The following is a 12,818-nucleotide window of genomic DNA, read 5'->3' as shown; positions in this document are numbered from 1 at the left end:
CTTTGTCCCCTTTTCCTCACCTTGATGCTGCCTGATCTAATAAAAGGAAGCTCCAAATTAATTTTCCCCTTTAAGTGGGTTCCAACTTAACTTTGTGCAGCCGAGTCACATGGTCTTCAAGAAACAAGCTTCCTTGTGAAACTGGGCTCAGAAAAGCATTGTTTTAATTAGTACGTCTACAGACAAGGCTCTGGTGACAAAGCGTACACCACGTGTCCAGAGCAATGCTTGCCTTCATAAGAGTCAAAAGAAAGGAAGATCCCCAAGAATACAGAAAGAAATAACACTACTTGGAAATTCGGACTCCCTGGGATCCTACAGATCCATCCATCAGAAAGAATGCAAGAGCAGTGACTGTCTTGGGAACGTGGGAACGCCATTCCTGCCCCTGGGCTCCAAACCCATGTAGAAAAGCAGGACTCATCCTGCACTAACACAAACCAGTCGGGAAGACATCATGTTAGCTTCAGAACATGGTAGTGGGCTAGAGAGAGCCACCAACTTAACTTTAAAGCCCCTGAGTCTGAACCCCCCCCAGGGTGGTGGGGGAGGGGGTGCGGTTCCTTCACAGCTCTGGACCTGTTTCCCGCCTTTAAAAGTGAAGCTGATTTTCCCAATGAGATAATCTCCAAGGTCTCTCCTCATTTTTACAAAATCATATTTATTTGAACGCTTCTCACAGATGTTGATCAGACACTATTGTGCCTGAGACAGCCTCCCTCTTCAGCCCGGACCAGTGTGGTCTTCTCTCTCAGCCTCTGCTCCTTGGGGAAACAAAGGTTCTTTGGTTGCTCGAAGTCCAGCCCCTTCCATCTTGCCCCCAGCCAGATTTGGTCCAAGCCATCTCTCCTCCCAGTCCCTTGAACTGGCTACTCCTAGACCGTGGGATTCAGTGACCAGAAATTTTGCAGCCCAGCCTGAGCCCCAATCACTCTCCTTTCTCCCTCTTGGCTTCACTTCCTCCCCCATTCAGCCCAGACTGCAAGACACATATGTCAACCACTCTCTTGCCAGCACCCCGGAGTCCTCGCTCTCTGTCCTTCTGCCACATCCACCTGGTAGTTCCCCAATGTTGGATCAGTCTAGCCATCCCAACCATCTGTCTTCTCTACTCCTATACCCAGCCTGCCAAGATGGCTGCAGGAAAACATGCCCTCAAGTGAACTGGGGCCACTGCTCATGGATCCCCTCCGGCCTCTGAAATTAACTTCCTGCTTCTGAAACTGAAGTTCCCTCATTCTCCCCCTTGCAGGGCTATTTCACACCCCCTCTATTTCCTCAAGTGCTCTGCCCCTCCCTGTTACCATCACCCTGGCAGCAAACCACCTTGCTAGGAGGTGGTGGTGAAGAAGCCAGGTGCTGGTGGGGTGGCGGGCGGGGGGGTTGGAAGAGAAAGTCAAACAAGTTCTGAACTATCTTTAGTAGGTTTGTGTATGTGCTGGTATTAGCAAAAATGATTCTGAAACTCTTTAAGATATATTATATGACTGAGCAAATGAATACATGAGTTGATGTTAAGAGTCGGGCTTCCCAATCTGGAAGAAGAAACACACACATATTTAATGGAGGGAAACAAGAAAAACCATGACAATGGATTGGAATTGGAGACATCAGTGTGGACTCATGATTTCTAGAATATGTATAGGTGAGTACATTTGTCTGTGTATAGACACATGTATGCATGTATATTCAGCTCTGTCTGCTAAAAGGGCCTAAAATCAATTCCACTCTATTAGCAATAAGCATATTTTGCCTGGAGATCTTGTTCTCTAATACCATTCCCACCTAAAAGCAATCAGTTTTTTTGAAGATTATTTATTTATTTGAGAGAGAGAGAGAGGGGTGGAGAAGGACAGAGAGAGGGAGAAAGAGTCTTAAGCAGACTCTGCACTGAGTGCAGAGCCCGATACAGGGCTCAATCCCAGGACCCTGAGATCATGACCTGAGCTGAAACCAAAGGTTGGATGCTTAACCATGCGAGCCACCCAGGTGCCCCCTAATCAGTGTTTTTTTTTTTTTTAGAGAAATGGCTGATTCCAGGGCTGGGGCATTGTAGATATGAGATGAGGAGCCTGGAACATTGTGTTATGCCAAAAAGTAAGAAAGTACTTAAAAAAAATAAAAGTAGGAGGTATGTCACAGGATATAGGAGCCAGCTTTGAAGGGGCTGCCAGCAGCCAAATCTGGGATATTAGCACCAAATGAATAAGGCATTAATAAATTATACCCCATTGAAAAAATCAGAATCAATGAGTTCGTGTCCTGAAAGAGGAGAGAAAAGAGGGCTCTTGCTCAAGTGGAATGACACCGAGAGCCAAACGGGGGGCCGGGGGAGTGGAAGGGGAGTGCTGGAGTTTTGTAGCCATCATGGTGAAATGGACAAGAATCATCCCTGGAGGCTAAATTTAGGAGGAAGCGTGATGAGGAGCAGGATGAGGTTTTCAAGTGTCCACTCGGGGCGCCTAGGTGACTCAGTTGGTTACGTGTCTGACTTCAGCTCAGGTCACAGTCTCAGGGTCCTCAGATCGAGCCCCACTCAACAGGGAGTTGGCTTCTCCCTCTCCCTCTGCCCCTCCCCCCAAACCCTCATGCTCTCGCGCCCCCCCCCCAAGAAATAAAATCTAAAGTGTCCACTCGAATTGCTTATTAGTTGAAAGGGAAACAATGTTAACTCTGAAATGGAGAAATTGGACACACTTTGGCGGAGTGACCCCCGAGGGGCAGAGAGACATTCCGTGCCTTCTGATGTGATGCTTGAGAAGGATGCTTCACTTATGTAGTATTCCAGTCAGAAATGCATACCCTGAACCTGATCACGAAGAAACATAAGGCAAAGCCAACATAAGGAACATTCTACCAGAAAGAAGGATCTAGACTCTGGCCTCCGAATTCCTGGGTTCTAATGCCAGCTCCACGAGCTCTAGAACCATAGGAGAGTTACCCTCATGGACTCCATCTCCTCACCTATAGTCAGGATCATTACCAGGACCCACCTTTCAGGGGAGTTGGGAGGATGGGATGGGAAAGTGCACACAATATAGGGTGCCCTACGTACAGAACGCAATGGGGAATGCTTAGCCAGCCTGGCTCCTGCCCACCCTGGCTTCCTTCCCTTTGCTCTCAGAGAAAAACCGCTGCCCAGCTAGGGTTTAAGGCTAATTTTCAATTCCATCTCCCTCCTTATCTTCTCAAACTTTCTGCATTGCTTTATCCCTTCTTCTATTTGTCTCCCTCTTTACTAGCAACTTCCCTGAAGTCTAAAAGCATACCAAGGCTCTACCATCTTTAAAGAAAACACAAAACCGTCAACCCTTTCTTACCATCTCCACTGCCTCCCCTGCCCCAAAGCTCTCCCCTCCCTTCATAAAAACCACCACGGATTAGAGGCCGGCTCTGTGCCATGAACTTCACCCTACATGACAGATAGCCATGATACCCGTTTCACAGATGAGAAAGTTGGGGCCGAGAGAGGATTTGAACTTAGACCTGCCTCACACTAGAACTGTCCAGTTAGGTGGCCATGGGGCAACTGAAATGGGGCTGGTCCAAACTGAGATGTGCAGTAGGTATAAATACATACCAGATTTCAAAGACTTTGTACAAGAAAAAAACACCTCCTAAGTAAAAGATCTCATTGATGTTTTTGTATTGATCACATGTTGAAATAATTTGGGGGATATTTCAGGTGAAATAAAATATATTATTAAAATTAACTTTCGGGGCGCCTGGGTGGCTCAGTCAGTTAAGCGTCTGACTTTGGCTCAGGTCATGATCTTGGGGTCTTGGGATCAAGCCCCACATCGGGCTCCCTGCTCAGCGGGGAGTTGGCTTCTCCCTCTCCCTCTGCCTCTGCTCCTCCCCCACACTCATCCTTTCTGTGTCTTTCTCTCAGATGAGTAGATAAAATCTTTAAAAAAATTTTTTTTAATTAACTTAACCTGTTTCTTTTTACTTTTCTTACATGGCTACTAAAATATTGAAATTGTGTGGCTGGCATTATATTTCTATTGGACGAGCGCTGTTCTAGAATATTCATCTTGCCATGAAATATGACCTCTTGTCTTCTGCAATACCACTTAATCTCAGCTCCCGGAATGTACGCCAGTGTTCTGGGGCTTCTCCCTCTACACACCCTACCTGGGTGATCTCCACCTGCCCTCGACACCTGTATGCCATGATGATGCTGGGTCAGGCTTCTCCTACACCCAGGCCACTAGAAGCAATTGTCTCCCCTCCATCTCCATTTAGTTCCCTTCTGTACCTCAAAGGCAAAATGGCCAAAGTGAAATTATTCTGTTTTCATTTTCTTAAACCAGAGCCCTCTATACCCTCTATCTTGATAAGCAGTAACACCATTGTTGTTACCATGCTTATAACTTCTCCCTCCCCTGCACCTTCACGTCCAGTCAGAGACCACATCCAATGGACTCTGCCTCCGAAGTAAATCCAGAAAACCCTCCCATAACCTTTCTGAGAACTTCAGGTTATCGGTGTTATCCTAAACTATTCAATCTGGTCTCCCAGCCTCCAGTCTTTCAGATCCTGACCCTCCTTTCATAGAGTGGCCAAGGTGAGCCCATTATAAGGCAAATCTGGTCATGCTGGTCCCCTTGCAGGACACCTCTCTTCTGCGGGACAGCCCATCTCTGACATGGCCCTGCAGCCCCCTCAGCCTCCAGCTCTGGGTTCCGCTTCTTCCTTATGAACCTGGAACATTAACGGCCTCTCGCTGCCCCCTCCATGCCCACTGCCTCCATGCCCACTTCCCAAACATCTGTCACTTTTCACGACTCAGCTCAGTTATATGTCAATTATATATCAATTTTTTAAAAAAGACTCAGGGGTGCCTGGGTGACTCAGTCAGTTAAGTGTCTGACTCCTGGTTTTGGCTCAGGTCATGATCTCAGGATCGTGAGATCAAGCCCTGCATTGGGCTCCGCACTCAGTGAAAAGTCTGCTAAGGTTTCTCTCTCCCTCTGCCCCTCCCCCACCCTCTGCTCTGTGACTCTCTCTAGCTGTCTCTCAAATAAATACATCAATCTTAAAAAAAGAAAAAAAGACTCAGTTGGGGAGCCTTGCTGGCTCAGTTGGAAAAGCATGCAACTCTTGATCTTGGGGTCATAGGTTTGAGCCCCATGTTGGGTGTAGACGTTACCTAAATAAGTAAGTAAACTTAAAAAAAAGGGGGGGGTGGGGGAATGGGATAGCCCGGTGATGGGTAGTAAGGAGGGCACGTATTGCATGGTGCACTGGGTGTTATACACAACTAATGAATCATCGAGCCTTACATCGGAAACCGGGGATGTGCTGTATGGTGACTAACATAATATAATAAAAAATCATTAAAAAAAAAAAAAAGACTCAGCTCAATACCAGCCCACTATGCCGAACTGGTCTTGACTCTGTTTCCCAGACAGACCTCAGCAATCCTTCCTTTGCCTCTTACAGACGCCTACCTCGGCCCCTGGACCACTTCCGTGTACCAATTTGTGTACTTGGCTGCCTTTCTTAACCAGAAGGATTTCAACTACAGTGCGCAAGAGGGAGGGAAAAAACAACAACAAAACTCAAAGAAAATGCGATTATTGCTTCACAGAAATAAGTAGGGCAGATGTAGGTCTGCTCCAGGGCTGGTTTGTTTACTCGGAGGCTCACTGGCATCGTCAGGGATCCGGGCCTTACCGTCCTCCAGCTCTGCCACCTTTGGTGCCAACTTCGTCCAACGTTGTTGGCAGTATAGCAGTAGCAGGTCCAGCCAAACCACCGCACTTGACAATGCCCAGTGGAAGAGAACATTCTTCTTTTTCTTCTTTTTAAGAACCTTTTAATTTTGGAACAATTTTTGATGTATAGAAAAGTCACAGGGGTGTCTGCATGGCTCAGTCAGTGGAGCATGTGACTCTTGATCTCGGGGTTGTGAGTTTGAGCCCCAACTTGGGTGTAGAGACAACTTAAAAATAACTTCTTTCTTTTTAAAGATTTTATTTATTTATTTATTTATTTGAGAGAGAGAGTGAATGATCATGAGCAGGGGGAGGGGTAGAGAGAGAAGCCGACTCCCCAACTGAGCAGGGAGCCCGACACGGGGCTCAATCCCAGGACCCTGGGATCATGACCTGAGCTGAAGGAAGATGCTTAACCAACTGAGCCACCCAGGTGCCCTTAAAAATAAATTCTTAAAAAAAAAATGTCACAAAGATAATAGAGTTCCCACATACCCCTCACTTGTCAGTTTCCCCTAATGTCATCATCTCCCATTACTGTGGCCCCTTTTGTCAAAATCAGGAAAACATCAGTACATTACTATTAACTAAACTCCAGACTTTCTTCAGACTTCACCACTTTTTCCTTTAAAGTCCTTTTTCTTTCCCAGGATCCCATCCAGAACACCATATTGCATTTTGTCATCACGTCTCCTTAGCTTCCTCTTGTCTGTGACTATTTCCCAGACTTTCCTTATTTTTTCTTTTTAATGTGTGGTGAAGTTTACTTTGAAGATTAATCTATTTATTTGAGAGAGAGAGAGAGAGAGAGAAAGAGTGGGAGCAGGGGGGAGGGGCAGAGGGAGAGGGAGAAAATCTCAAGCAGACTCCCCACTGAGTACACAGCCCAACTTGGGGCTCCATCCCAAGACCCCAAGATCATGACCCAAGCCAAAACCAAGAGTTGGATGCCTAACTGACTGAGCCACCCAGGCACCCCTGGACTTTCCTTATTTTTCATGACTTTGCCAGTTTTGAGGCATACCAGTTAGGTATTTTGTAGAATGGTCCTCAAATTGGGTCTGATATGTTCCTCGTGATTTGACCGGAGTAACAGGCTTTTGGAAAGAATACCACAGAGAAGTGCCCTCTTCATCACGTTATAGAGGCTTTTAAAATTTTGTGGGCAGGTGTGGAGATCTACTTGTCTCATAGCCACCCAAGACAAACTTCATAGGTAAGTTCCCTCATTAAACAGCCATCTACCAGCCCACAGTGTCCCCCCTCTTTCCTTGGTCTCTCCTCGCCCTCGGAATATGGGGGGCCAGTTTCAGATTTCACCTGGGAAGCCAACACCATATTACTAGGTCAAAACATAAAAACCATATGACCATCTCAAAAGATGCTAAAAAGCCTTGTGGTAATATTCAGCATCGATTTTGTATTTGTAAAAATAGCCACTAGAATAGAGGAAATGAATACTTTCTTAACATGATAAAATGTAACTTTTCGATTCAAAAACTAGCATCACGCTCACTGGGAAACACAAGAAGTATTCTCAGTAAAGTCAGGAACACAAGATATCCGCTGTTAGCATTGTTACTTAATATTGTTCTGGAGTTAATATCCAATTCAATTAAACAAATAAGCTAAAGAAATAAATATTTATTTCTAGAAAAGGGGGTAATAGTAAAATTAATATTTGCAGATGATATAATTCAATACTTGGAAAACCCACGAGAATCAGCTGAAAAACAACTACAAACAAAAAGAATTCAGCGATTCAGCCATATACAACTTTTATATACCAAAAAATTAAAATCTTTCATATATATAAGCAGCCAATTAGGAAATACAATGGAGTAAAAGACCCCATTTACAATAGCCATCTAAAACAATGTGACACTCGGGAAGCCTGGGTGGCTCAGTTGGCTGAGCTTCCGATTCTTGGTTTCGGCTCAGGTCATGGTTTCTGGGTCATGGGATCAAGCCCCAGGTCCGGCTCTGTGCTCAGCACGGAGTGTGCTTGAGAGATTCTCTCTCCCTCCCCCTCTACCCACCCCCGCCTTGTGCTTGCTCGCGCACTTTCTCTCTCTCAAATAAATAAAATCCAAAAAAAAAAAAATGTGACACTTAACCAGAATGTGAAATCAGAAATATGAAATGTCCAAAAGAAGAAAAAAGTTAAATGCCAGGAACACAAAAGTGTTGACATATGGAAATATTCTTGTATGGGAAGACTAAATGTCATGAATATGTCAATTCTCTTTAACTTCAAATGCTAATTTCATGTGAATTTAAATTTCAAGCAAAAATACTAATTAAAAAATTTGCTAGGGCAAGCTTATTTTGAAGTTCAAGTGAAAAAATTGAAAAAGCTGGAAAATTCTGAAAGCAAAGAATAATGAGAGCCTGGCCCTACCAGATATTAAACCATAGCCTCCAATATTTGCAGTTGGTACTGGGTTATAAATGGATAGATAGATAGTGAACCAGAAAGTCCAGCAATAAGAAACAAAGCAGTTTAATGAAGGAAAACAGTTACAACCATTAGAAGGAAAGGAAAGGAAAGGAAAGGGAGGGAGGAAGGGAGGGAGGGAGGAAAGGAGGAAGGGAAGAAGGGAGAAAAGGAGGAAGGTAGGGAGGGGAGGGAGGGAAAGGAGGGAGGGAGGAAGGAGGGCAAAGAAGGAGGGAGGGAGGGAAAGAAAGTCCAGCAATAGAACACAGTGCTTTAAAAATTGTATATAATTAAGGGCCACTTCAAATCAATGAGGAAGAATTCTTCATTAAGAGTTTTTGGTAGGGATGCCTGGGTGGCTCAGTTGGCTGAGTGTCTGACTCTTGATCTCAGCTCAGGTCTTGATCTCAGGATCATAAGTTTAAGCCCTGCACTGGGCTCCACACTAGGCATGGAGCTTACCTAAAATAAATTGTTTTAAAAAATCAAGTTTTGGGAACATGTAGATAGATATTTGGGGAGAAAATGAATATATACTAGAGTAAACTCCAGGTGAATCCAAAGTTTAGATATATAAAGTAAACCCATATAATACTTGGATAAACTATTAAGGAATTTAAAATATATAGAGAAGTCTCTATAAATATATGAGGGCTCTAAAAAGGATGTTTGAAACAAAATATGCTTAATATTCAAATTGTGCGTTCTTATGGTGTGTGTGTGTGTGTGTGTGTGTGTGTGTGTGTGATTGTGCTCCTGTCATTGTTAAGATTAGGTACACTGACACCAGGGTATTTCAGTCTCAGCACTGTAGACATCTGGGTCAAATAATTCTCTGTTGGGGAGCCTGGGGACTCAGTCGGTTAAGTGTCTGACCTTGATCTCAGCTCAGGTCTTGATCTCAGGTTTGTGAGTTCAAGCCCCCTGTTGGGCTCCATGCTGGGCGTGGAGCCTACTTTAAAAAAATTTTTTTTCAATAATAATTCTTTGTTGTGGTAAAAGGGACTTTACAGACATATTAAATTACTGATCTTGAGACAAAAAGGTTAAGCTGGGTTACCCGGGTGAGTCCTATAATCACCGGGAAGATCAGAGTCAGAAGAAGGAGCTGTGATGAAGGAAGAAGAGGCTGGATAGATGGAAGAAGGGGCCACGAGCCAAGGAACGCAGGCAGCCTCTAGAAGCCGGAAAAGGCAAAGAAATGGACTCTCCCCTGGAGCCTCTAGAAGCAATACAGCCTTGGCAACAGCCTGATTTAAGACTTATTTCAGACTTCTGACCTCCAGAACTGTAAGATAATAAATTTGAAAAAAAAAAAATAAATAAATTTGTGTCATTTCAAGCCACTAAGTTTGTGGTAAGACTTTATAGCAACAACAAGCAACGAATCCAGCACCAATACGTTACACAATAACTCTCATAGCAGCATTGCGGTAAGAAACGCGATACTGTTTTCCCCTGCCCAGTGGTCATTTGCCCTTTCTCCCCCTCAGCCTGCCCCTGGGGTCCAACAAGGTGTCATCACTTTCTCAGCCCCTCTCACAACTCCATTTGCCTTTCCTTTGATTTCAGCACCTCAATTTCCCTTTCAGGGAAACCGTGCCACTCAATCATGTACTTTGGGTGGGCTCCCCACTAGATATAATCTGCATTTCAGCTCTAAAGGAGGGCATGTGGCCTATGCCTCAGGAAAGCGCACATCCCAACCCTCCGATCACAATGAGCAGTTCAGGAATATGTATACAATCCAATCTAGGACAGCCCCCCGCCCCCGCCAGGATGTCTATTGGGCCTTTTGGGTTGAGAGTAGCTCCTCTGTCTGGTCTTAGGACTACAACAGTATAAGATGGAAGCTGGAGGAGACCTCCCCGAAGAGTGACCCTGTCTGGGAATAAAATCAACAAAGAAGAAATCAGAATTGAGAGATTAAAAGAAGCCCAGTCTGGGTAACATCCTCTAAAATCCTGGACGCAGCCATGCCTGAAGCCATCTACTTACAAAAGTCAATACATTCCATGGGGCGCCTGGGTGGCACAGCGGTTAAGCGTCTGCCTTCGGCTCAGGGCGTGATCCCGGCGTTGTGGGATCGAGCCCCACGTCAGGCTCCTCCGCTATGAGCCTGCTTCTTCCTCTCCCACTCCCCCTGCTTGTGTTCCCTCTCTCGCTGGCTGTCTATCTCTGTCAAATAAACAAAATCTTTAAAAAAAAAAAAAAGTCAATACATTCCCTTCCTCCCCCACGTGTCCACAACTTGCACATAGAAAGTCCTAATTATGGGATGCCTGGGTGGCTCAGTTGGTTAAGCGTCTCCCATGATCCGAGGGTCCTGGGATCAAGTGCCATGTAGGGCTGTCTGCCGGAAGCCTGCTTCTCCTTCTGCCTGTCGCTCCCCCTGCTGTGCTCTCTCACTCCCTCTTTCTCTCTCTGTCAAATAAATAAATAAAATCTTTAAAAAATTGAGTCGTTTTTTAAAAAATTAAAAAGGTATTTAAAAAAAAAAAGGAAGTCCTAATTAAGACAACTGATGACAGGTGCCTAGGTGGCTCAGACTGATAAAGGTCCCACTCTCGATTTCAGCTAAGGTCTCAGGGTAGTGAGATCCAGCCCCATGACAGGCTCTGGGCTCCATGCACAGCACCAGCTCTGCTTGCGATTGGCTCTCTCCCTCTCCTGCTGCGCCTCCGTGCCTCACACGTGCTCTCTCTCTCAAAAAAAAAAAAAAAAAAAGAAAGAAAGAAAGAGAAAATAGATGAGTATTTCAGCAGTTGGGACTAAGGCAATTTAGAAACATATGAGGAAGGACTATAAAATACAAAATCTCATCTATAATTAACTGAGGAACATGAAGGAACTCAGGAATAATAAGCAGGCTGGGCCTGGAAAGGAAACTGACACCCACTCTCTAGAAATTCCAGAGGTTTCCACTGGAATAATTATTCCAACAACTATGTATTGAGTGCCTAGTATGTGCTTGGTACTGTCGTAGGCACAGAGAATACTGAGGTGAACAAAAAAAAAGGACAAAATCCCTGCCCTCTTGGACATAATTCTAGAATGTTGGGGGCAGGGGAACAAATTTAAAAATTATATAGTACTTCGAAATGTGATAAAGGCTACAGAGAAAAATAAAGAAGGGGGAATAGGGAATGCCAGGCTGCTTTCGAAATTTTCACAATGAGCCAGTGAAGGAGGGCTTATTTATCCCAACTTCAGCACAAAGGGCTTACGTGATTTGCCCAAGGTTGTCACCTAGCAAGTGGCAGAATCAGAATTTTCTTTTTTAAAGATTTTATTTATTTATTTGACAGAGAGAGACAGGCAGCGAGAGAGGGAACACAAGCAGGGGGAGCGGGAGAGGAAGAAGCAGCCTCCTCAGCGGAGGAGCCTGATGCAGGGCTCGATCCCAGAACTCCAGGATCACGCCCTGAGCCGAAGGCAGATGCTTAACGACTGAGCCACCCAGGCGCCCCCAGAATCAGAATTTAAAAATGGCGGGGGGGAGGGGTTACATGACGTTTGATCTCTCTTGTAGGTTAGGCTGCCTCCCAGCCCAGGAGTCTGTTCACTGGCAAATCCACTCATCTTTCCCTGGGCTTCGTTATTATTATTGGCCTCTTAGTGGCTTTTGACATTCCTGAGCGTCCTTCCTTTTCCAAACCTTTTTCTTGACTTCAGGGACACTGCTGTTCTAGTTCTGTTTCCCTTCCCAATTAGTTCTGCCCCTTTTGACGTTTCTATTTTTATTTTTTTTTCCCCAAAGGTTTTATTTATTTATTTATTTATTTATTTGAGAGAGAGAGAGAGAACACAAGCAGGAGGAGCAGTAGAGGGAGAGGGAAGAGCAGGCTCCCCACTGAGCAGGGAGCCCATTGTGGGGCTCCATCCCAGGACCCTGGGATCACGACCTGAGCAAAAGGCAGACGCTTAAACGACTGAGCCACCCAGGCACCCCTAAAGATTTTATTTTTAAGTAATTTCTACTCCCAACATGGGGCTCGAACTCACAACCCTGAGATCAAGAGTCACATGCTCCACTGACTGAGTCAGCCAGGCGCCGCCTGACTTTTTTATTCCTCTCACCACTTGAATATGGGTCACCAACTACAACTCCCCATATTGAACCCTATCGGGGAACACCACTCATTCAGATCATAGTCTTTGTGAGTTGCACAGTACACAGCTCAGGCAGATGCATGTAACAACCCTACACCTTTTGCCCTTCTCTTATCTATGCTACTAACTTCAGTTCCCTTTCTCCAGATTCTCCCAAAACTTTATGGGTAGCTTCTGCTTTGCACCGCTGGAGAATATGGTAGAGCAGCCTGCATCCCCCACCCACCATCCTTGCAAGAAGCTTTTTACCTCTCAGTGCCCTCAGGCGTCAGTGGGGCAGAGAGTGGATGTTTTCTTGGCACCACCAATGCACAAAACCTAGAACAAAGAGTGCCCTTGGTAGATGGTCTCTATTGGTAATTATTGTCTAGACACTATTGTTAGTTATCAATTGTATTGATGTCTAAATAATTTCTGGATTTAGTTAGAAGCAACTTGTAAGTTTCTTATAACTCTAAAAGCTACAATACACACACACACACACACACATATATATATATTTTTAAAGATTTTATTTATTTATTTGAAAGAGAGAGTAAGCACAA

The sequence above is a fragment of the Ursus maritimus genome, unplaced genomic scaffold (genome assembly GCF_017311325.1).
Source record: "Ursus maritimus isolate PB19 unplaced genomic scaffold, ASM1731132v1 scaffold_23, whole genome shotgun sequence".
In the NCBI taxonomy this organism is placed as follows: Eukaryota; Metazoa; Chordata; class Mammalia; order Carnivora; family Ursidae; genus Ursus; species Ursus maritimus.
The sequence above is the reverse complement of the archived record's forward strand: the minus strand, read 5'-3'. Positions refer to the sequence as shown.